Genomic DNA, 25,244 nt, shown 5'->3' with positions numbered 1-25,244 from the left:
CTTTTATTGCTCTTACAGAACCACCCTCTGTAACCACTCCCTTTCTCCAAATAACCTGATTATATATAAATAATGAATGTTTTTGATGCTTTTTCATTATACTCAACTAGGATCGCTTGTGTGGTGTGTGTGTGTGTGTGTGTGTGTGTGTGTGTGTGTGTGTGTGTGTGTGTGTGTGTGTGTGTGTGTGTGTTTCCATAAAGGATATTCCATTTTTAACTCACCTGTGGACTACCTACTATTTCCTATTGTATTATTTTGTAGTATGTATTTTACAGTTCAATTTTTCTTAGTGAACTAGGTGCATAACATAATTCAAGGAGTGAACTTCACACCCTCCATACTGCAAAGTATCTTATTGGTTTGTTTTTGAGCCAGTATAGGTTTCCTGAGACTTCAAGGGATACCATAGATTTTTGTTTTTGCAGTTTATTAATTCTTATTGCTCAGAAAATGCACACTGATGTAGTAACTGTGGTCCTATTAACTTTTAAGTGCATTACTTCTAAATTCTCCTGATTTTGGCTTTTGTCTCTTCATTAAGTTTGGCCTAGCCTAGAATTCTTGAACCAGAAAGTTGACAAATATGCTGCAACTTTCTACCTCAAAACACAGAGGACCTTCTGTCTATCAGATTCGTCTTTTTTTTTGTCTATCATATACATACACCTACCAGATTACTAAGTAAATCTGGAGTACTTAAGAGCACCATTTGCTTCTACCTCACTAAGCTTTCGTGTTCTGTATTGCCGAATTCTTGCCTCCAAACCAATATGAATATTTAACGGCAAACAAGTATAGTATTAGTGTGTTTGTGCATTTATTATAATAATGTAATTTAATTACGAGAATATGCAAGTTAATAGTGATTGCTAGGAAAGTTTTACAACACATGGTATTTACAGTACCCAAAAATACCAAGATAAAGCTCTAAAACATTACCCTCAGGAACTGTATGAGGAAAGCCATAAACCCTTTTATTTATAACTTGCATAATGTTATCTGTTTTGTCTCCACTCAGTCCCTCATAAAACCTAATGACTCTTAGGGGAATGGATGACAAATCATTTGCTTAACAACAAGCTAACAAACCAATTTTACTACTGTTGCAAAATTCTTTGCAGTTATGAGCCAAGATCATAGCTGGAATTTGGTAGCTAAAATGAAATATTTTGCTTTTTTAGAAATACTCCCACCTTCTTAATACAGGATTATGTCTTAAATCTGTTCTCTATTCCTCCAAGAGGCTTTGAAATAATAAATAAAAGATAAATATAATTTAACTGATAAATTTAAAAGCTTCCCCTAACCTGGAATATGTCACCATTCTCTGAACAAGTTCTGTGCACTGCCCCATTACATTCTCCCCTCTTCTTCTAAAGCTGTTAACACTGATAAAGTTAAAATAGGTACAGTATTCTACTACCTGCCACAGAGCTGCCAGCATCCTGCTGCTGGTTTCCATATTAAGTTTTAGAAATGTGTTATTTAGTTTGTATGTAAGTATATAAATAAATCACAGTAAATCCACAGGTTCATCAATTGCAAGGCGTGCAATTTTGGTTTTGAGGGACTGGGGCGGGGGGTATGCAGTCTCCATCTTAGCTACTTCTGCCATGTGGTCCTTTACAAAGAATTTCCAGAATAACTTGGCATATATACCCACACAGCATCTAGTCAAACTGCTTATTCTTCTTCTGTTTTTGGAACACCCATTCATCTGTACTGTTAAACTGTAATATACAATTGTCCTTATTTGAACGTATGTGACAATACTGTAAGATATGAGTGCCGTGTTTGAATTGTTACATATGTTTGTGTTTGGAGATTTTCTCCCTGGGCCTCAGCTAAAAATGGGTTCTGTTGACCCAGTCAGATTATCCCAGTAAAGAAATGTCAAATGAATAAAATAAATAAACATTTCTATCCAATAATACCCATTCATTCAATTATTACCTGCAACTAGCCGGGGAATCCATAATGCCTAGCGTAGGTTTATAGTAGCAACCAGAACACCAAAACACCATATCGTGCAGGCACCAGGAGCCCAGGATTCAAATGGACACCAAAAAGGCAGTATGCCAGTCCAAAAATGTTATGTCCAAAGTGTATGAAATGTATTTTTTTACAAAAAAACCTATCACACTTTACCATTTTTGCTCCTCACTAGAACTTCATCAGAATTGTATAAACACCTACCACTCAGAAAGAAATACCAAAAAATAATCATTTCCTTAAAGACCCTATCAGAACATTCCATAAATACATAATACTAATAACCTTAGTGAACAACTCTAACTTTAACTACCATTCTACTACAATTCAAGTAAAAACAATTAAAAATCAGTTACTAAAAACTAATGCATTTTATAAAAATTATTTATAAATTTGCTGCTCCCATCTTTAAAACACTCTTGATAGAGGTGTGATCATTCAATCCTGGGGACACAGTGGCATTCAATCTTAGTTGCCAAATCAATTCTTTGTACTCTAAAGTACATTCCCAAGGACGACCCAAGGATTTTTTTTAACAATATCAAGAACCAAAAATTAAAACTAAGCTTAATTGGTCCCTTACAGACTAGTGAATGTCTATATAAAGTGCTGTTACTATTTTGCTTTTTTTGCATCATAAATATGTTCATACATTCTTCTCCATAGTGGTCTCTCTGTTTTACCAACATAAAACAAACAGTAAAACTGACAAACAGCAACATAGACCACACCTACCATCTCACAAGTCACACTACCCTACAGGCATAATTCTCCATTACCAAAATAATTAATCGTTAACCTGTCCCCTTCATAAATAAGGGGACATTGGTTATGATGACCTCACTTCCCTGTACCCATCACCACAATTTCCTTATCCACCTTGTTTTGTAAGTTTGCTGTCTTTTCAAATTTCCCTTTCAGATTATTTCCTCTCTTGTATATACCTATAGGACCTGGGCCAAAGATGAAAAATAAATTGTGATCCTTTTTAAAAATAGACCATTTTTTTTAAGGATCAGCTCCCTAATTCATTTAGAGTCAACCCCAAAACTTAGAATCATCACTTTTTAGAAATTAAATCCATGGGGCCTCTGAAATTATTCCAACTACCAAAGTGATCATTAAAATAATGACCCAACAAGGGAAAACAAATCTTTCACCTTTTTGCTGATAATTTCATCCATCATATCCTTCACAAGTAAGATAGGATAACCCCTTTCTAAAAACATATCCATAACTTTTTTTCTTTTCAATATGAAATATATTTGTACCAAAATCCTGCAGGACAACCTAATGAATTGTCTGTCGCTTTACCAAAGTCTTCTGGAATAAAGGATGAGAACTTTTCTGAAATGGAGAAATTAATTAGAATAAGTTGGCTCCCTTTAAATATTTGAAGAAAATGTTTTATTCCCTTTATAAATAATAGCATCCAATTTTTTGTTAATTAAAAAATTAACCAAACATAATTTACTTTATACTAAGCACCAACCAATCAGTGAACCAAACACGATTTACTCTGCTCTGCACTAAGTATCAGCGAGTAGTATGTAACTTTATGTATATACAAATACACACACACACACACACACACACACACACACACACACACACACACACTCTCTAATAATCAACAAAGCATACTTTACATTGCTCTAAAGCATCAACTAAGTATCATCCACTTTTAGGTAATTTTTCAGGTAAAACACAAAAATGCCAAGCAGGAACAGAAGGATGAACCACTCCACAGTAAATAAATGCACCTATTCAGACCAAATTCAATAAAACCAATACTGGAGTTTATTGAAGAGAATAAAACAAATGAAAAGCGCTTTTGTCGTGACCACTTCAAAGTGGAAAACCACCATCATCACTGTTTCTTTGTTTCTTACTTTCTCCTTACTTCTCCTGTTCAGTCCTGTACCATGGCTTTTTCCAGCCTTCGTCTTGTGCCTTCTTTGTTCTAATCTGTCCTGCTCTGCTACTAAAAAGAGAGTATGCCTGGCTACCTGTGGCTTTTTAAATCCTTCCCCTACACAACCCCTCTCCTAATCCTAACCAGTTTCTTGCCTTCTTGACCCCCTCCCTGCATGCTATTTTCTCCACTGCAATATAGCTAGCTGTGCCTACATTTCCTTCATATGCCCTCAAAAATGAAATAAAACACAACCTTTTAAAGGGGCTAGCCCCCTGCTCCCTCTCCCCCAGCTACGTATACTAATTCCCAGATTGCACAATTCTTGGGGAAAGGGCAAGTTTGTCATCCCCAAAAATTGACCTATTCCAATCCACACCTCTTAACCTCTTAGAGCAAGAAATCTGGACAAAGCCATAAATAATGGTGTCACAAAATCCGAAACATAGGCATGATTTTAAATATTGCTCTTATCACCTAAAGAAATAGATCAAAAATAAAAGTTTAAATTCTGGACATTCTGTGAAAATCTGGACACTTCAGAGGTTAAGGTCCGATCCCCCACTTTTGTGGAAAGATGTTGACCATCTATATATATATATATATATATATATATATTTCCAAGTCTGTGCATTGGGGGTGTTTTCTGGATCCCAAGTCTCGTTTTCAGCATTTTCTTTGTCTTTGAGGAAGTCGTTTATGTTAGTTTTCAGGTTGAGTATTATCCATACTCAGACCAGTATATGTAGAGTTGCCAATATAAATAAAGCTAAGGTGAGCATTTTACACAATGCTGGCGTATATGTACTAGTGTAAAGCAATACATTTCTAAATGGGGCTGTCCATCTGAAAATCTGACAAGTGAACATGCGCTCCACATCTTTTCCTGTCCAGCTACATTTTCCAGAAATGGTCCACATGACAATATTTTCTTTTGCTATTATTACAGTGTTCTAGCAGACAATGGTGTGTGTGTATTGGGGGAGTGGAGGGAGGGAGGGCTGCAAAGGCTGGTTTGAGGGCGTGTATAAGTGTATAGTGGAAGAAAGTAGAGTGGAATTTATACCATACTTAATATTGTAATCCACCGAATTTAGCAACTGAGTGAGTCAAGGTTCAAGATGCAGGAATATGCGTGTTTAAAGTGGGCATTTTATCAACGAATATGCAAAGGCAGTAAACCGTCATTGAATTAAACAACTCTGAAACGATAAAGTTCAAACCAGAAGGAAGACTGCAATCACGCATTTTAGAGGAGCTGTAACTGCAGAGCTTGAGAACCGATGAGAGCACGTTGCAAAAACTGCAATATTACAATGTGCAGTTAAAAAACAGCGCTTTTAAATTCAACGAAGTGGACCAAGAAACTATGGTTTGATTTGCTGTCATTTTTGCACAAATACACAATTTGTATGCATTAATTTATTTAAGAAGGCAGCATATACAGGACTGGTAATCTGCTGCTTCTAATGTGGTTAAGATAACAACGTGGTGGGTTGCACCACGTATTGTACACATATTAATGCCTATGAAAAAAAGTGTGTTTTGACTGCATATTCTATTCACGGTAGGTCATCGAGAAAAGAGGAATTAAACGGAACCTTTGGAACTAAAACGAATGCTAACCTACGGACCTGGATAGCAGTCTTTGTGGAAGGAGGTCGCTTGTCGGTGCTGAGTGGTTATAATCTGCTTATTCTGGGGGGAAATCTGAAACATCAAGTAAGAGACAAGCCTTGAACCACCAATTACAATCAGTTCGATCTCTTCCTGGGACTGGGAAACAGGTTGTATTCCCTGTCCAGATGGGGACTTCAAAGTTCGACGGGGTTTAAATTCTGAAGGCTATGGGACAACGCATCAATCTTGGCAAATTCATCCTGACTGTGCTCCTGGCGTTGCAGGGTAAGGTGTCGATACATATTGCCAATATACTCCATATGCACATTGATCTGCCCCAGTGTATATCTGAGATGGAATTTATCTGCTGCAGGTATTATGCAGTTTTACTTGAATGTCTTGAGAGCAAGTATATGCAACACACACACACACACACACACACACACACACACACACACACACACACACACACACCTAATATATGGATATGTTGGCTTATTATGTGTACTAATCATATTGTTAAAGGAAGTCATTTAAAGCTGCTTACTTACTCAACAGATAAAAAGGCACGAAACAATGAAACTAACTGAGAAAGAATAATTAATATCTTCTGATCAGACAATACATCTTTAAAAGGAAAATGGTTTATACTGATAGCAGAGCGCATGCCAAACTGTGTAAGTATAATGTTCAAAAAATGTTGTATTCATATCTTCTTTCCAAAAAAGCCTGATAGTTCCCAAAACTGATGACCAAAAAGTGTAACTGTTGCTTGTGTTGCTTTGAAATATAATTTACCCCCTCAGCAAGACGGCAAGACGACAGACATTCCGATATTTTTAACCCCCCCCCCCCCCCAGTAAAACTGCCCGGCAGCCTTCAGAATAAATTATACTAATTAAGCCACAGTGTTGGTCACCGCATGGTTAATCACTGGGAGTGCCTCAGGTTACCCCATTATAAAGAAAAGTCTCAGCCTAATACTAATGTGAAAGTTATGAGCTTTACCTTGAATCCGTTTTCCCCCCCTGGGACAAACGCACACGTCTGGTTTCATCATAGTATCCTCTAATTAACAAATACATTTTGCGTGCCTTTCTTTACACCTGACAATAACTCCCTGCCTCTAATTCTGAAAAAAGCCAAAAATAATTGGGGGCATGGGGAGACAAAAGCGCAAAATCAGGGAAAGTATTTAAATATTGCTGTTATAAACTTAGAAAGTGGCTGAAATGAGAGGTTTTGTATTAGCATGCATTTTCTTGTAAGCGTCTGAAACTGGATCTCTGTCATCATTTAATTAGTTATGTGATTAGCCAGAAAAACACAATTTTTATAGGAAACTAACCGACAGTATGAGGCACAAAAATCTGGACAATCTGCAAAATTCCAGACATTTGACAGATGTGTACCTGACTTAAAAAATGCATAAATGTACACAAAAATGTAATAATTTTTCCAAAAATATATAGATCTAGGAAAAGTGTCTGTTTTTTGCATCTAACTGATTTATTCCCTTTTCCCCAAATATGAAGCTGTAGAAACTTGCAGTCATGTGGTGCTTGTTATCTGTTACAAACAGGATCAAACTCTGCTGTGTGTGTGTGTTGTGTGCGCATGTTTCTCTTATTTATTTTAAATATTGGATGCAATCTTGGACTTTTTACGCTTTATTACCCCATCTACCCACATATCTATGGTTTGCTAGTCCTCCTTTCTAGTTCTAGTTTCCTCACTGGACTGGTTAGCCCCTCTTGCCAGCTGCCTCCACTGCAAAGCAAATTTTGAATAAGTAGCATCACATAAATAATTAAAATCTTGTTAAAATGTCACACCTCGCGCGCAAGCCTGCTTCTGTATTATATGTTCACTATGTGATCTCTAAACAAGGGGGGGGGGGGGGAGAAGTTAACCCACTAGTGCAGCTTTGAAATTAAGTACATTTTTTGACACACTGTATTAACTGATGGGTCAGGGAAATGTTATTCTCCTTTAATATATTTCATTAAGTGCGTTATAAACGCACGCACAACCACATACACAATGCGCGAAATACATTTCCATTTGTACATTTCTTTTCCAGGATACACAGGTTTGTACGGTAGACTGCAGCTCTCTCTATAGTAGTAATATACTGTTCTCAACCCTTGCCTCACAATTGTCCCTGATTTTTTAGTTGTGTTTCAAATTTTGCCTCAAAATGTTGCTACAGCTATCCCCAAATTGGAAAAATTCTTTGAGGAAAAGTATTTGAATACTTAGCAAATACGGTTGATCAAAACAGCCATTGACGGCTTTTACTTCAGAAAATAAAATGTTAATTCATATATTCTTGTTCTATCAACTTTATAAATTAATTCTATAATTATCTAAATATGTCCCTAATTTGAGGTATTTTTCCATAATTGATTTTGTTTTGTCCTTAATTCTCAAGGCAGGTTGAGAACTATGTACTGCTGTGGAAGGTGTCGAATTTAATATGTGGCAATCTAGTGTTTGATCCAATGATCTTGTAGTGTTTTTAATGACTGAAAGAACATGTTTTAATGTATTTTCCTCCTGGGAATATTAAGACACTCGGAGTATCAGAAAGCAGGCAGATGACATATGTACTGTCCAGCAAAATCACAGAGCTACAGAAAATATTAATGGTTGCATACTGCTCTGCAACCACCTAGCTGAGTCATACTGAAAACAAATATTAATTTGTTTTGTTTTTTACAATAAACCCTTAACTGGACCTTTTGTCTCTTTACATATAGTCACAAATTTAATGTGAAGGTACTAGTGCTTATACTAAAGCATACATCAATATGCCATCAGCTACAGATTCAAAGATCCATCTCTTTACTTTACAGGACAAAGTCCATTTACACAAGTAAGATGCAAAATATCCTCTTGCATGTTCTTTAACTCAGTCTTCTGCTAGCTTTTTGAGAGTATCACTGCATGTATGAACTTAAAAGTCAAATATTAAAATTTGAATGTACCTAATATTTCATTAAGGTTAAAATCATCCTCACTCAGAATACTAAAGTCTGAAAACAGTTACTTTAGAACAGCTTCTCAATGACAACAATGGAATTATGTAATCAGTTCACAAAGAAGAAAATAAAACAGCTCAGAGACATGAGCATTTATAAAAAAAAGAACTATACTAAGATTTTAAGACAAAATAAAACAGGTCTTCTTGACATAAACTTGAGTATGTCACTCAATAACTGTTAGAAAAAAAAACAAGGATATGTCCAAAAGTGATGTACTTTGACTACCTGCAGTATGCAGTATTCAAACTTTGTAATAAGAAATGCACAAAGGACTATATAAATTAGGAATCATTGCTGATTCTGTGTATTTTTTAGATTGTGTTTCAAAATGTTAAGCCTTTTTGTCTCTCTGTCTTTAATATGTCATGAATGCAGCTCAGATTTCTGTGGTTATAATACACTGTAGTATTCAGTCAAGGCACATTGTGCATGAAATCATAAAACATAGAAATAATTATAAAATGCTGAACTCTTATCTGGCCTGTAAAAAAAGGATATTTTTATATTCTTGCGAGGTGTTTACAGGAGAAAAAACTGGAATGTGTTTCCCCGGGTATACACCCCTGTTTTAAGAGTCATATTCCACTTCTTGAAGTGCAGAAGACCCCTCCCCCTCCATAAATCTAATGATTAATCAGGTTAGGTAGTCACCTTTTTTGCAAACTTCTAGAATCACCATGGGTTTATGCATTTATTTTTCGGTGTGCACAGCATACCTCTCAACCTCCTAGAGGAAAAATCTGGACAAAGACAAACTATGGGGGAACAAAGGTTCAAAAATAGGGAAAATTTTTAAATATTGTTCTTACAAACTTAGAAAGTTTTGCATTAGCATGAATTTTCTGGATAGTATGAAGCCTGATACTCAAATGTCTGTCATTATTTACTGTCTTTAAGTTTCAATGACGTGCCAATACTTTGCTAGAAAACCACAATTTTATGAAAAACAGACCAAAAAATATGAGGCAAAAATCTGGACATTCTGCAAAAATATGTACAATTGAGAGGTATGGTGCACAGAGTGTGTCATGCCTACAATCCACTTACAAATTAATATTTCTTAATGATACTAAGACTTGGAAAGCTTGTATAACACAATTTTTGAATCAAATGTTCAGTTTCACATTTCTATTGTGTCCGAGTTTGATTAGTCAACTCTTTCAGACGTGACTTCTCTTAGACATTTTTCATTTTAAAATGTATTTTTGATGATCCATTTTGCTTTTCTATCTCATGAAAATGTATAATCCTGAGTAAATGTTCTATTCGTGTTTTCCCACATAGATTACTTCCTGCACAAGCATGTGAAACTTTCCACAAAACCCTTCTCTGTGATAATTTGATTGAGCAAGTGTCAGAAAATGCAACTATGACAAATGTCATGTAGGACTCTAGGCAAAAAATAAAATATCTTTTGCTATATTCAATGGAAACACAAATTTATTATAGTATCCAGACACAGAAATATGTTTCTGGCTCTTCATTACCCCCACACATTCTTCCATCGCGTATGTTACGCAGCTATTTCCATCTTTCATCTAACTTTCTTCTCCATCTTCCCTCCTTACCCTCCTTCCTTAATACCCCCGTGGCTGTCCATACCCTGTGTCTTGATATAGTATTCTGCAAAACAATGAATACGCTGCTTCATAAAACAAAGTCATGTTTTGCTAGTGTGTCCCTTTAATATGTCTTTATCATAACAGTATTGTACACATAATTCATTTATCATAATAAAGGAAATTGATATATGCCGTGTTTCTTCCTCAAGAGAATAATTTGTATCTGAGCTAGTATGTATGAATATAAAATAAGGATAATATGAGCAATATGAAATAAATCTGGCATATATTAATGCAAAACATGCCAAGAGATCAACTTAGGTATTTATGAAAGTCTTATTTCTGTCACAATGTACTATCTCACTATCCAGGCAGTAATGACTAATTCCGTGAAGATTATGTTTTCATTAGCAATGCAAATATTAAAACATTTGAGTCTTTTTGATTCTTAAGTTTTATCACCCCTCCCCCGGCAGTACCTTATATTTGCATTTCACTAATCTATTTAAATATGATGAGTCTTAAATTGCATTCTGGCATCAATTTATTCAGTTGCACTTTACAGAACATTAAATATTTTAAGCAAATAAATCATATATAAATCTGAAAGTCAAAGAGGCCAGAATGGATTAAAGATGGTCATAATGAGCTAAGGAAATGAGTACACATTAAAGGCAGGAACTTGATATGTGCATGCATCTATACTGCAACAGTGATGCTTTTTATGGATAATTATCATTCCATTACCCTTCAGCTCTATCTTTCCAATATTTTAAAACACTGTTTTTACTGTGTATATAACATGTTGATATTTATTCTCCATTTTCTCCTAATCTTGCTTTGAGGCACCACCATTGCCCAAACTGGCTGTCATAATGTCTGTTTTTACAAAATAAGTTGTTTTACAGCAGTTGTATCGATTGCCAGAGGCACATTTGAATTTTGTTTGCACAGGAAGAAATTAAAATAAATTAATTCAGATAGCTACCATTGGCATTTTGCTCATATAACAGAGTTTTTCCTTTTTCTTTTTTTTTTTTTTTTGATGCAGGTTAAGATTTTTTTTTTTGGGGGGGGGTGAGGTTATGTGTTAGCATGATTGTCCTTGAATCTTAATCCTCTCCAATACTGTAGTTTTAATGTAATTTCACCTGTGTTTAACAAATTCAAGGCAAAGTCACCAGCTGGACCATTTAGCTGATGGCAACAAGTTTGTTAAGGGAAGGTAGTGAGCCTGAAAGCTGTCACTACTGATCACAGAGGTTACACGTGATGGATTTTGGTCCCTGCATCACTCTTTGTATGCCCTGTAATGTCCAAATGATTGACGTACAATAGACCTGTGACTGAAGTCCATACCTGGATGTGGAATCATAACCCAGTCCCCACCCTCCCTGTAAATAGTACCCAGTCTTCACCAGAAAGTCTATGGAAGTATACCCAGGAAGTCTACTTCCCACCTTCCCCATGGAGAAAGAGAGAGAGAGAGAGAAAGTGATGAGCAGGCTAAATCTTTCCATTCCTGCCCTCCTCTGTGGTGTTCATACCACTAATGAAACGTATGTCACCTGGGTCACAGTCAGGGCTTTACTGTTTATTACACAGTTTTGCTGCATGACCAATGGGGCTGGGATGATTAAGCTGTGCTCATCCTTTGGTCTTATACCTCATTACTTGGTTTTAGCATCCATTACATCTCTCTGATGCAATGGCATGCCTAATTATATGTACATTCTCCCATCTTGTGAAATCATGCGCATCAGTTCATTTACATATTGTAGCGTTTTCTCTCTAAGATTGTACCAGCTTCTTTTCATTTCTCATGTACTGCTCTCCTTAATGGCTCTCTGCATGTTTTTTTCTCTGGTTCAGTTCAACTGACCAGATTGGGGTATGTCAGTAGGACATTCCCTGTTATTGAAATTAAGTAATTAATAAAAAATTAACACAAAATAATACTGTAACTTCCTTCCATTAGTTAGCCAGTAAAGATTTTCTGAGAAAAGCCACTTTCATTCACTGCTAAATACATCATGGAAATTTGAAGGAGCAGATTTACAGCACAGAGAAATCAGTACTTATACTTCTGAGTCAAACAGAAGAATGTAACATTTATAAACATTAATTAATTGTGTTAACCCTTGTATTGTTTGTTGTTATTAGCATGTTGAATTCACCACTAGCAGCTGACACTCGAGAAAGTAATAGTGAAGCTGTTGCAATATTTTGAATCTAATTATTTTAAAAACATTTATTGTTAAGCCTACAAGCAGTGGTATGAAAAATAAAGGTTCACAAGGACTTCTTATGGGAAAATTGTGTTAAGTCTGTCCTAATTAATTGCAAAAGGAAGAAAAGATGGTAACTGCCATCTGACAAAAAGTGGGATCTATTGTTTTCAGTGAAATTGGAGTCAGTCTGTCAGCTTGAGGGCATGAAGGTGTTATGAGACATGCCTGAAGTGTTATATTGCAGTGTTATCAAGAGCTGAAGAGGGATGGATGTCTGTAGAAATAAGGGTCTCAAAGGAGGAAAACAGGTTTATTTTGGACAGAAATGTGCTATCAGAATTACCTTGGCCTTGAGTAGTTTAGGTTTGTAGATTAATTTCATCAGCTGAGGAAATGGAGAAAGCATAAAGAAGTCCATATGGCCACTTGTGTGCTAGGGCATCTATGGATTCCCCCCTGGAGGGGGGATCAGAGAAAAGCAATAAAACATTTCATGTTGTTCAGATAGGCAAAGAAATCATACCCCAAAGATGAAGGTTCTGCTCATAAACTGAAGGACTCCAAGACTATTTCTATGGCATCAAGGGACCAACAGCTGAGTCTAAATACTAGAGAATTGGCCTCCTTTGGTGATGTGGATCACATCTTCAGACTATGGAGGCCTGGTGAACTGTTTGCAACACTCTCATTGTTTTCCCACACTGTGACTGAGAATGCATTTTTCTATGATTGCTTATATATAGAGTGATGGCTATGTTATCCACCTGAATGAAAATGACTTCCAGGGGATGGGAGTGGAGGAATTCTACTCATCCCTTATTCATTTCTTATAGGGGTAGGGAAACCTGAAAGGTAAATAGAATCAGTAAAACATAATAGTAAAGCTATCCTCATATCCAGCATAGTAGTATGCAACAAAACTCCTGATGTGTCCTAGTATCTTAAATTGTCTGACCATTATATTCCATCCCCACCCTTGAGCAGATGTAACTGTAGCCTGAGGAGTCTGGAGCTGGAATGTAATCTCAAACTGTACATTAGACAGTAACCCTTAGTGATAGTACAATCAACAGGCTTCTGAAATTTATACTAGGTAGGAGAGAGGATTGAGATGTTGGGACCACATCTCATGAACTTTCTGATGAAGTATCCTAATGCAAAACTTGGCATAAGAAACCATAAAAATGGAAGCTGCTATTAGGCCTAAAGCTTACCAGTTTTTGCAGGATCAGAAACCACCAAGAGAACTGAAGCAACCACTTGCTGAATGGAATAGCATTCTCTCTTGGGGCTGAAAGGATTGACATATTGCAGTGCCCAGAGTATAACCTGGGAATGTAAGAGACTGAATTTAATATCTGGGACTTGCTGAATTACACTGCAACTCCAAAGAAAGAGAAAAGTTTAAGAAGAGACTCCCAACTAATACCATCCTACAACAGGACAGCATGGAGATCATAATACAGATATAGTTTCCTAGGTTCTTAACTAAGCACTAGGAAATCAGCCTGCAGACCATTAGAGGTAAAGCAAAAAAAAAAAAAAAAAAACATAACTATCCAAATGTTCTCTCTAGCCTCAAGGAGAGTAAGTAGAATATGATGCTGCCTATCCCATTATCTACATTTACCTTGGAGGCAAGTGGAAATTTGTTCCAGAAATGAGGAATTCATTGGGACTTGAATCTGTCATACCAACATGTCTTATTTGCTGATGAAGCTTTAGTTCCTTTAACTTGGTATTTCTGGTACCATTTGTTCCGTAAATTAATAGGAGGTCAATGAGGGTTTCATGATTCTAAAGGCTAGGCAGAAATTTCCATGGAGAAGTCTCTAAAAGACTGAGTACAAGAGAGGATTTTAAGTCTGTCCTGATAACTATGATTTTTTGAGGTCACTGATATTTTAGTTAATAATTTCTGAGTTCTCTCAAGATGAGTAATATATTTACACAAATAAATACAAAAAGATGTATTATATTCAATAATGGGTCTGATGAGACACAGATAAAAGATAATTAAGAATTTTTTGGATCTAATGGAGATGTCTTTCAAAATTATATGAGCCAGATAGAAGACTTTCCAAACTACCATGAAGACATAAGAGTGCCTAGACCCTTATAATAGTGTCTGTTTGGAGAAGTGTGCAACCTATCTGGCATGTGGAAATGTTTTGTTTAGCAAAATGAAATATGCTACAATTTTTCAAATTTAATTTGAGACCATTGTCCTTGCACCAGTTTATAATATGGTCTAACCCATGTTGGAGCAATTGTGAATCAGTGGAAGATTGAACAACAACACCCAATTTACAGTCATCAGCAAACTTAATTAACTATAAGACAGGAGTGCTGGCCAGAAGGTCTTAGATATAGATACTAAATAGGAGAGGGGCCATCAATGAGCTCTGTGAGAATTTCTCGGTTCGCTGCAATCTCTGATCAGCTGCAACTACTGACATGCATTTGGTAAATATCTTGAAACTGAGGTGAGACTAAAGCTAAGGATCCTAAATAAAAATAATTTTTTCTGAGCCAAAAGTGCAGAAGTTGCTTTGACATTGTGACTCCTTTGCTATTTCAATGTGAAGGTAGGTGTCTTGGATTTCCAAAGACCTCATCTTCTTTTGACAGACCAAAAATGACTAACTGCACTGTAACCATTTGAAATGTTTCTTTCGGGGAAAAAACATTTTAAGCTGCTGAGATTTAAAATGGATCTAAGGCCCTTTGTTTTCTTTTGCACCAAGAATTTACAAAATATTTTAAACCTCTTTGTTCTGATTGTGGACTCTTGATGGCTTTTTTTCTGAAGAACTTTATAACCTCCTTCTTTGTTACTTTTTTAAAGGGCAAGATGTCTTGCAAGAAAAGCAGTGAAACTGTGGTTGAAGAACTGTATAATATCTAGATAATATAGCCCTTATCCATTTGTCCTTAAATAAATTCTTACTGGTGTCTAAATGGTGTTAGAATCGGGTCTAAATCATATGAGCGAATAGGAAAAACTGTGAACGCTCATAATCTCGAAAGTACTGGACCTCAAGGTGCTTTTTCTGAGATTGTGGTACAGTGAAGAATAGAATATTTGCCCTTCCCTCACTGTAGTCGATCTCGGAGTTGGAATATATATTTAGCGGTGGGTGTGGGGGGCACAGTCTCCCACAATAGCAAGTTCAAGGTCCAGTACTTTCGAGATTGTGAGCATTCACAATTTTTCCTATTTGCTCATATGACATAGACCCTTAGAATCAACCCTGCCCAATTTCCAGAGTGGGATAGTCAGGCCAGACCTCAGGACTGCTGCTGACTTTTATGATGATTACTGTGGCCTCCTGGCAAGCAACAATAACCAAAGCTTCTGAGTGCTTGATCTTGCTGGAAACCAGACTGAAGAGTTTGTCTTTTTATAGGACTTTCCTGTTATTCTTTGTGCTGTGAACCATGCCCAAGCCTCATGCAGTATTGGCTCCTCTGCATCCTTTTGAAGATATACTGTGATGCTGGAAATGTCACAACTACAGAAGTGAAAGCCTGGATCTCCTCTCTTACATTTTTTAGGTATTTGGTGAACTATAGTTTAAACAAGAGAGGTCCTCAGAAGGAGGAATAGAAAAAGACTCTTTGGTGTCATTGGAAAGTGACTTTTATTTATTTTGTTATTTGACATTTGTTTACTGGGAAGGTCCAGCTGGGCCAGAAAGTGTCCATTTTCAGTGGAGGCCCAGGGAAAAAAGCTACACAATCACAATCTTTCAAAAATCAAGCATAGATACTTTAAATTTTGTATCATGTTACCCTACAAAGCATAAGAGTTTAAAAAAATGTTGTAATGAGAAAAACATAGAACATGTGTTTCATAGTAGAGTACAATGAAAAACAATAACATGAGTTGGAGAAAACATGTGAGGAAAAACTCAAAAGTCATATAATTTGTTACATAGATTAGTATGTGATAATGAGACCTGAGACAATTCTAATAAGCTATTTAAAGAGATATTAGAAATTACATGATTAGAAATAGTCAGGATAAATTGAGTGATGTCTTAGTATGGGAGACGGTGTTCATATTACAGTTACAGAAGGAAGAAGGATGGAGAGAAGGAGATTATAAGGAGAGCGCAGGTAGGGTGTTCTTCAGGTACCTTAGGTGAGTAGGGGGGAAGGAGAAAGAGGTAGAGAGAAGGTCTGCAGAGATCAAGTGGATAAGGTAAGGCACTGGGGGAAAAAACAAAGACATGATTGGAGTAGAAGGCTTGAAGAGGGTTGTGAAGTGTGATTTAGGTTGAAGGGGGTGAGTGTAGTATAGTGAGTAAATTGAGCCAGGCTTGTCACAGGAGCAGGTCCAAGTTTTTGTAAAGTATTCTTTTAGGAAGCATTTAAAGGTGGCTAGGTTAGAAATAGTTCACGTGGTTAGAGGTAAGAAGTTTCATTTTTTCTGCTACTGAGTAGGAGTATAGGCTTTGTCCAGGGGATTTATATGGTTTATTTATGGTGAGATGTTGTTTGTCTTCTGATTTTAGAGGTCTTTTATGGAAAGATATTTTGATTAAAGGGGTATGAGCTGGGCAGGCTAATGGTTTGTTTATGACTTTATGTATTGCTATAAGTTGAATGTAGGAGAGGTGAAGGGGGAGTTCCAGACAGCTAAGGGTATGCAGAGCTTTACAGAGATTGGTAAAGCAGGATGAATTAGTAGTAAACTTGGAAATTTTGTTGTAATACCGTTCAAATTTATTTTTATGAAAGATTGTAAATGGGTTAGAATTGGTGTACCATAGACTAGGAAGGGCAGAAGGTAGGTTTTGGCTTGAGTAATTTTGTGGGTGTGCTCAGAAAATAGTTGTTTCTGTATAGCATAATTGGTTTTCGATGGGTTTTCATGATATTGCTTTGGATGTAGAGGTCAAATTTAAGATAATCTATTATGCCTCCAAATAGGTTGGTATGGCAGACTAATTCAGTTTCTGTCCCATTTGCCAAAAGGATTTTGAAAGATGCTTTGTTAGGGGTGTGAGTTTTGTGTTTTGGGGGGTAAAGAGGAGGAGTTTGGTTTTTGGGGGGTTCAGTAGGAGTTGTGCTCTTATAAGCTAGGTTTCAATGGAGATGAAAGCTTGTTTAGTGATTTCTTGGAGGTGAGTTAAGGTGTTTGAAGAGCAGATGATGGTAGAGTCATCTGCATATTGAATCAAGGTGCCTTCGCAAAGAGAGGAATGTAGGTTACTGATAAAAATACTGAATAGTAGTGGGTGAAGTATGGATTCCTGTGGGACTTCTGTGTAAGTGGGAAGGTATGCAGAGATGGATCCTTGCCATTTTTCAGCTTGTTGCCCCTTGGCAAGGTAGCTAGAGAACCATTGAATAGATGGAGATGATAGACACAGGGTGGAAAGTCGATTGAGGAATTTGCTGTTAGAGACCATGTCAAAGGCTTTTGATAGCTCTAAAAGTTCTGCAGATACAAGTTTATTAGAGTTACAAGCTTTATTGACAGTAAATGATAGTAATGCAGTAGAGGTGCTGAGGTCTGGCCGAAATCCATGTTGCTGATTGGTGATTGGCTTATTTTGTAAGAGATAGTGGAGAATTCGTTGATGTATATATTTTTCAAGGATTTTAGAGAGGGTAGGCAGGATGGCTATGGGATGGAAATTTGTAATGTCAGTGGAATTACTGGTTTATGAAAGGGGAAAATCTGTGCCATTTTTTCAGAAATTAGGAACACAAGATTCTATTACTGATCTATTAATAAGGATACTAGAGGTATGCTATTGGATCTCCAGCTAGATTTAGGTATTCCAGGGGAAGGTTGTCTGCTGAGGAGGAACAAGGTTTTACTTTATGTGAAATCTTTTTTATGAGAGTTACAGAAACTGGTTGAAAGGTAGAGTGGGTGGAGTTGTCTGTATGTGTAGCAGAGTGGCTGCATTTAGGTGAGTTTTGGGAAACAGATGTGCTAGGGTCTAAGATAGAGGAAGTTAGCTGTGTGGAAGTGGGGGTGTTAAGTGAGTTTGAGGTTAAGTTGGCTATGCATTCTATGAAGTATGCATTGAGATAGGTAGCTATTTGAAGAAGGGAACTGTCTGGGTATGGGCTGGGATCCTTTTTCTGTACCTGGGTTTGTGAGAGAGGATATGGAGGACCAGAAATTTTAGGGCTGCTTGTATGGCTGTCTTGTAGGTGAGTATAATAAGACTTTTTATCTCTATTAACTTGTTTCTTGACTTTGTGTCATAGTTGTCTGAATAGTTGCCAATTTTTGTCATTTTTATTCTTTTGCCAATTAATCCACACTTTATCTCTTTATTTCATAAGGAGTTTGCGGTGGTTGGTAAGCCATGAGGTATGGCTGTATTTAATTATTTTTCTACGCTGTGGGGTTAAGGTGTTAAGAATATTTAGAAATGCTGCATTGAAATATTTAATTGCATCATTTAAGGGGAGTCTGTTTAGGATGGACCAGTTAACTGCTATCAGAACTTCAGCAAAAGACTCCTTGGAGAAATTGGAGAGATTATGCGTAGTTTTGAGCTTATGTTACTTTTTTAGTTGTGTAATACTCTTGTGGGCATAAGCTAGTAGGTGGTTACTTAGTGTATCAGGAAGAGTATCTCAGGAAGTAAAATTAGATGGGTTGGTAACCAGAATCTATTCCAGGATAGATTATTGGAAGTTATTTTTGACATATCTTGCTGGTGTATTAATACTTTGAGTGAATCCAAAGAAGTTCATGCTGTTGATTGCTGAATTTGCAGATAAAGACTGCCAGTAAATGTTTACGTCACCCATGAGGATAATTTCATTTGTGATTGTATCTGCTGTCCAGGATGGTATGTTTTCAAGTATTGGACTGTTCTGTCCTGGAGGTTATATAGCACAGCAATGCATATGGTTTTGGCTCTAATTTATGTTTTAGGAATGAGATTAGGATTTCTGCTTTTCCAGAATCTGGGATTGTCTGTATAGAGTTACTGTGAGCATATTTGGGAAGATTATTGTCATTCCACCTGCTGTTTTATGTTTTCTATCTAGCCTAATATTATTATAATCCGGGGTAGTATTTTAGCATCTTTTATTTCAGGCTTTGGTCATGTCTCTGTTGTGGCTAGGATGTCTAGGTTATGTTGGGCAATCCAGGAATGTGAATCTGTGAGTTTGTTGCATATGCTTCTCATGTTTAGAGTGACTATTTTTAAACTTTTAGGATGTAGTCTTTGGTTTGTGGTTTGATTGGGATCTGAGTTGGAGTAGATGTCACCACACTGATGTATGGTGAAGACAGATGGTTTGTTTATTAGGGCACTTTTTTCAGAGATGCGTAGCAGTATTACCCTGACATTGGCACTGAAAGTTTTTAGCATTTTGGTGTTACAACACTAGAATGGATTTATGGGAAATAAGCTTGGAGAGATTTTTGAGTAGTTAGTGGGACAATTGTTGACAGGTGAGGATGAAGTAATGGTTGAGGTGTGCTTTATTATTATTATTATTATTATTACTGGTGGTGATGTTAGGAATGACAGGAGGAGAATGAATAAGGTGACTCAGGAGGGAAACAGTACGATTAGTGTTAAAATCTTGCAGTATGGTGAGATGAGGTAATGAGCACTGATAGTGTGAAGAACAGGTAGGTTTTGATGGGAAGGAAGCAGAGTGAAAACTGAGAAGGAATTTAGAATATAAGTAGATGGAGATGGTATAATACAGTTTCTGATTGGATAGTGCAATTAAGTATAGGATTGGAGGACAAGTAGAGAAGGTGGAGAAAGTGAGGTATAAGTGAAGTTGTAGTGGAGTGGGTGGGAATTGAGGGTATGGTAGGTGAGCACAGTGAAGCCTGAGTGTGGTGAGGGCTGAAATGAGTGGGTCAGCCCACCGTTCAGTAAGTGCCAGGAAAACAATCTGTAAAAGTGCAGCAAGATAGGAGGTAAGACAAGTCCTGATAATTTTAAAGACAAGAACACAATCTGCTAAATTGCTGTTAAGATACATTTAAGTTAACTGAAACAGGCGGTGTTGCAGTGACTTTGGCTTGAAATGAGGCTATAGTAGCTGAAGAAGCAATTGAGATGAGGGGAGAGCCAATCAGGTACTTCAGTGGAATGAAATTACTCTTTCCCACAGATGGTTTACCACCAAAAACAATCAGTGAGATAGAATGTTTATGGATACAAAGACAAGGTCTTTGAACTCTAAATACTAGATGTGGGTCATAGCATTTAAGTACATTGTTATGGGATTTTGTTGCCTTTTGGGAAAATTTTACACTGCTAGAGTAAAATATGCTCAAGTGTTAATTTACCTTCACCTTCAGCAGTATAAGGCCTGTGGGTGTGAATAGTGGTGGTGGGTGTTCCTCCAGCAAATTCAACACTACAGTACAGAACACACTGATGCAGAAGTGAGGGAAAACAATTAAGTTTAGTTTGAGTCTTGGAAACTACCATACATAGACTTTAACTAAAGGTATTGCTTCTTTTGTACTTTTGCAAGTCAAGGTGAAATTCAGCCATATAAGTTCTTTTGCTAGTGGATTATGTTAACTTTTGCAGCAGCAGTTGTCAGACATACTATGTACTCTGTACACTGGGACAATGAGAGAGATTAAAATAATTAGGATTATTTGATGGTTGACCTGGGTAGATACAGTACTAGCTGTCTATATTACTCTGCTGCTTTAAGTAGTGTATGGCCATCATAAGTAGTGCACTATACTTCACAGTTGTGCACTTCTGCTTTATAACCTTTAAATATGAAAATAAGGAAGTTAAGAGGAGATATGTCGAGGTATGCAAATTTGGGATTACTAAAATGCAGGCTTCCACAATTTAGAAGCCCAGATTGAAAATAACATAGTTAACAGGAGATATTTGTTGGTATGGAAGTTTGGGATTACTAAAATGGAGGTTTACAGATTTTAGAAGGACAGGGAGAATGCCAATCTCAGTTAGTTCCTACAGTTTGCTACACAACAAATGGTCTATAAATGTGACATTTAAGCACTTTAGAATAAGCAGCTTGAGTATTTAACATATATGAGAAAAATAGGCAATGATTCAACTCTTTTCCCAAACTGAACTGTCTCATATTATTAACAATTGCCTAGACTAGCTAATTATTACTATTATTAGATATGACAGTGACCCGCGGTGGTGGTGCTGTGGTAGCGTTGTCGCCTCACAGTAAGACGCTGTTCAGTTCGATTCTCAGCTAGAGCATCTTCTGCGTGGAGACATGCGTGAATGGGTGTACCTTCATTGAAGGTTGTGCATCAGGGCTGGTAACCCGGCATGTAAAAATCAACTACCAATCATTAGCGGACCGGAGTTCCGCTGTGGCGACCCCTAACTGGGAAAAGCTGAAAGACACAACAACATTAGATATGACAGTGAACTTCTGCTACCTGGGCAGTTTCATCTCTCATACAGGTAACTGCAAGAAGGATGTTCTGGTTAGATTTCCCAAAGCAAGTGCAGTATTCTCAATAGACTATCCAAAATCTGGAGCTCAAAAAACATTGCACTGTCCACAAAGGTGAAGCTATACTAAGCAATGGTGCTGTCTGCACTCTTGCATGGTGCTGAGCTGTGGCCAATCACAGCATCACCCATGAGAAAACTTAAAGCTGCTCATCATAAATGGTTAAGATGAATTTTGGGAATATCATGGAAGGAAAACGTAAAAATTGAAAGTGTTAGAGAAAGAACAAAACAATGAAAACTTGAAACTATCATTATGGAAAGAAGACTACATTGGTTTGGTCATGTTAACCGCATGGACACTAGCAGGATTCCTATACAATCCTTCAACTGGGAACTAACTGGATACAAAAGAAGACCAGGCAGACCTCAACAAAATGGGAAAAGAGTTGTAACAAGAGACCTCAGTCGCCTGAATATCACTTGGGAGGAAGTGAAAGAAATAGCAGCTGTTAGGACACAGTGGAGTCAACTTGTGAGCCAATGCGTCATCGATGCGGGTTGAATTGAAGACTAACCAGTAACTGTGCTGTTCATAAAATATAAAATCAGGTACTACAATTGAAACCTTCAGTACCAGTAGAAACATACAAATATATATGCTAGAGACTAGCAGCAGAGAGGAAAAAAATAACACTTAGCCAGATGGCAACATACTACAAACTTACTTGCTGTAGCTGTGCAGTTCAGAAAACAAAAAATAGGTACTTTCACTGAATCCTACAGCAAAAAACCAGTAGAAATGCACTGATATATTTGCTACATATTAACAGTAGAAATACAACATGTAGCCAGAGTTTAACATAGTAGAAAAAAAATAAGTGCTACCACTGAACACTAGAGCAAAAAAACAGCAGAAACTTGTTGATACATTTGCTAGACATTAACAGCAGAAAGATAGCAACATTTAACAATTTTGTAACACATTAGAAGCTTATTTGTAATTGTTTCTAGTACAATGTTGAACCAGAATGAAACAGACTATTTCTGTTAAGAAATTCAAAAATGTAGAGTGAAGCAGCTGGGTGAAGAGGAGTTCACGGACCATGGGGTAGAAAAGTGAATTTGAATTTGGAGCCAGAAAGGCAAAAGTAGTTGGAGAACAAATGAAATGAGGGGCGGGTCAATCAGGTATTTCAGTACAGGTACTCCCCAGATAGATGGTTCACCACCAAAAACAATCAACAAGGTAGAATGTTTATGCATACAAAGACAATGTCTTTGAACTCTAAATACTTGGTGTGAGTCACAGCATTTAATTTTATTGTTATGGGCTTTTATTGCCTTTTTAGTAAATCACAACAGTGAGGGAGTGAAAGTGAATACCAATGCTGAATCTTGTGCTATACTGTAAATGACTCACATTATATGGTTGCTTACATTAGTAGATGTAGTGTATTGGGTCCTAATTTTATCTTACAACAGGCCATCAAGCAACTCCTATAAGACATGCTGCATTTTATCTGTCAAGTGTCTTTAGAAACATACCATGTGGGGGTCAGCTAGTTCAGCACCTGCAAGGATAAAATTGTGGACATGAGCATGTGTTTTGCAAATGTGTGACTGTTGCTCTGGGCTCTTTATGTGGCAGATAAGGAATAGGACTTTGAGGAATATGAGAATTGTGGATGGCCTGAGCAGATATGATAGTATCAGATCTGGGTATCTCTGCCCAAGCTGAAAATTCTTTGGAAGCCTGGAAAATGTGTCATCCTCCTTTGGCACATGTACTACTGCATCCTAGTTCTATTAAGCTAATTTAGCAGACTTCTAAAATGTCCACTATGGAGGTACAATCCAGGAAGTTTAATTCATTCCTTCTAGTGGTGCTCTGGAAGTTTGCACTGAACCTTCCAATGGGTAGAGGACAAGCTTTTTGATAAAATTAAATGATGTCCTCAAATTCCAAACAAATGTTCATATCTCTGGACAAGTAGGGGTTACTGAAGAAGAGTAAATAGCAAACTCTTCAGCACAAATTATTCATATAGTTAGTCTTAAACTGGATTGTATAAGTCACTGTAAACACAGTAATTATTAAGTTTGTCATATTTTCTAAACAACTTACAATATCTCAGCAACCATTAAAGTTACACACATGCATGAGGAGCATTTTGTTTATCCAGCTGACAGCTTTCATATGATAGTGTTGCTACATATTTGTTTTTTTCCAGACTATCCATAAATTAAATCAACTTTCTGGTAGTCTGGAAAACACTGTGCAAACTCCAGTATTCTGTTTTTAAAAAAGAAACAGATTATCTGAGTTTGTTAAATCGGCAGATTTACTATGCTTTTTTATAGAAAAACATAGTAAATCTGCAGAATGAAGACATCAGGAACACAAAAAGAGGGCTTTTCTCCTCGGCTGACAATGGCAGTGACGTCACAGCATGGGCAGAAGTGGGTGGGAGATGGGAGGAAATGGGTAGGGTTATGGGAGGTGCGAGAGATGTGTCCTTGGCCCAGTTTTAACAGCAGCAAAAGGCGGCAACAATCATATCAGGCTCTATCTGTGCCTCTTGGCTTTTGAGATATTTTGAGAAATATGACCTTAATGGCAATATAAATACATATTCTGTAAACAAAAATTAATATCTCTTTATTTTCAGTTGACAGAGGCAAATGATTAATGCTGCTATATTGTCCATCATGTAACCTTTATGATGAAACTTTTCCAGAAGTCGCATGAAGCATGGTTTTGGATGAATAGACATTATTAGATACCTACATGCGTCAGTAGGATGTAACTAGAGAAATGCCTCCTGGGCTTTTTTAGTTGTTGCTCGGTGCCAGAATACTTGAAAGATCTCTGTCCTACAGTTAGAATAAAAATTAACTTGGCTGGGACGTGGTGGTGGGGGGGGGGGCTTACATTCTACTGAAGGAAAAGGCAGATGAACCTATTATTAGAGAGAACTTGTCTGGATGGTTGTATTGTTGAACTGTAAGAAAAAAAAAGTCTAAAAGTCTGCTTGGTCATTCTGGCTAGGTCTGAAAATGGTTCAATGCAAACAATGACCTTTACTGATAAACAAATTTAAATAAAAAATGGCATTCCACTTGTCTTGCAGACAACACTTTAGACACTAAGAAAGCCTGAAACAGTACCTATGTTTTGTGACTTTGATAAAGTCCAAACATTTATTTATTTATTTATTTATTTATTCGTTCATTCATTCATTCATTATTTACACTTTGTTGACCAGGTTAGCTCCACTAGGCCAATGGCCTCTTTTCATGGAAAGCATGAGATGGGACTCATACAGACTAATGGAAATTTGGCCAGGTCTCCAGGGTACCTCTCCTAATTTTTTCAATAAGTACCATGGGATATTTTACATCTAGCTGAGCTACCACCAATCCAAACAGATGGGGCCTCAATTCAACCTAAAGGT

General features: G+C 36.9%; 1 long non-coding RNA gene across 1 annotated transcript in view; it reads left to right on the top strand.

Annotated features, from left to right (window-relative positions):
• The first annotated feature begins 4,947 nt into the window (after window positions 1–4,947).
• The window catches only part of LOC122817005, a 270,601-nt gene continuing 250,304 nt past the window's right edge, over window positions 4,948–25,244 (top strand). The window contains exon 1 of the long non-coding RNA XR_006367134.1: window positions 4,948–5,815. This is a non-coding gene — a long non-coding RNA (uncharacterized LOC122817005). The remainder of the gene's footprint in view (window positions 5,816–25,244) is intronic.

This window comes from Protopterus annectens, chromosome 12.part0 (genome assembly GCF_019279795.1).
Source record: "Protopterus annectens isolate FY-2018-M chromosome 12.part0, PAN1.0, whole genome shotgun sequence".
NCBI classification, from domain to species: domain Eukaryota; kingdom Metazoa; phylum Chordata; order Ceratodontiformes; family Protopteridae; genus Protopterus; species Protopterus annectens.
Note: the sequence above shows the minus strand (reverse complement) of the source record. Positions and strands in the feature narration are given on the sequence as shown.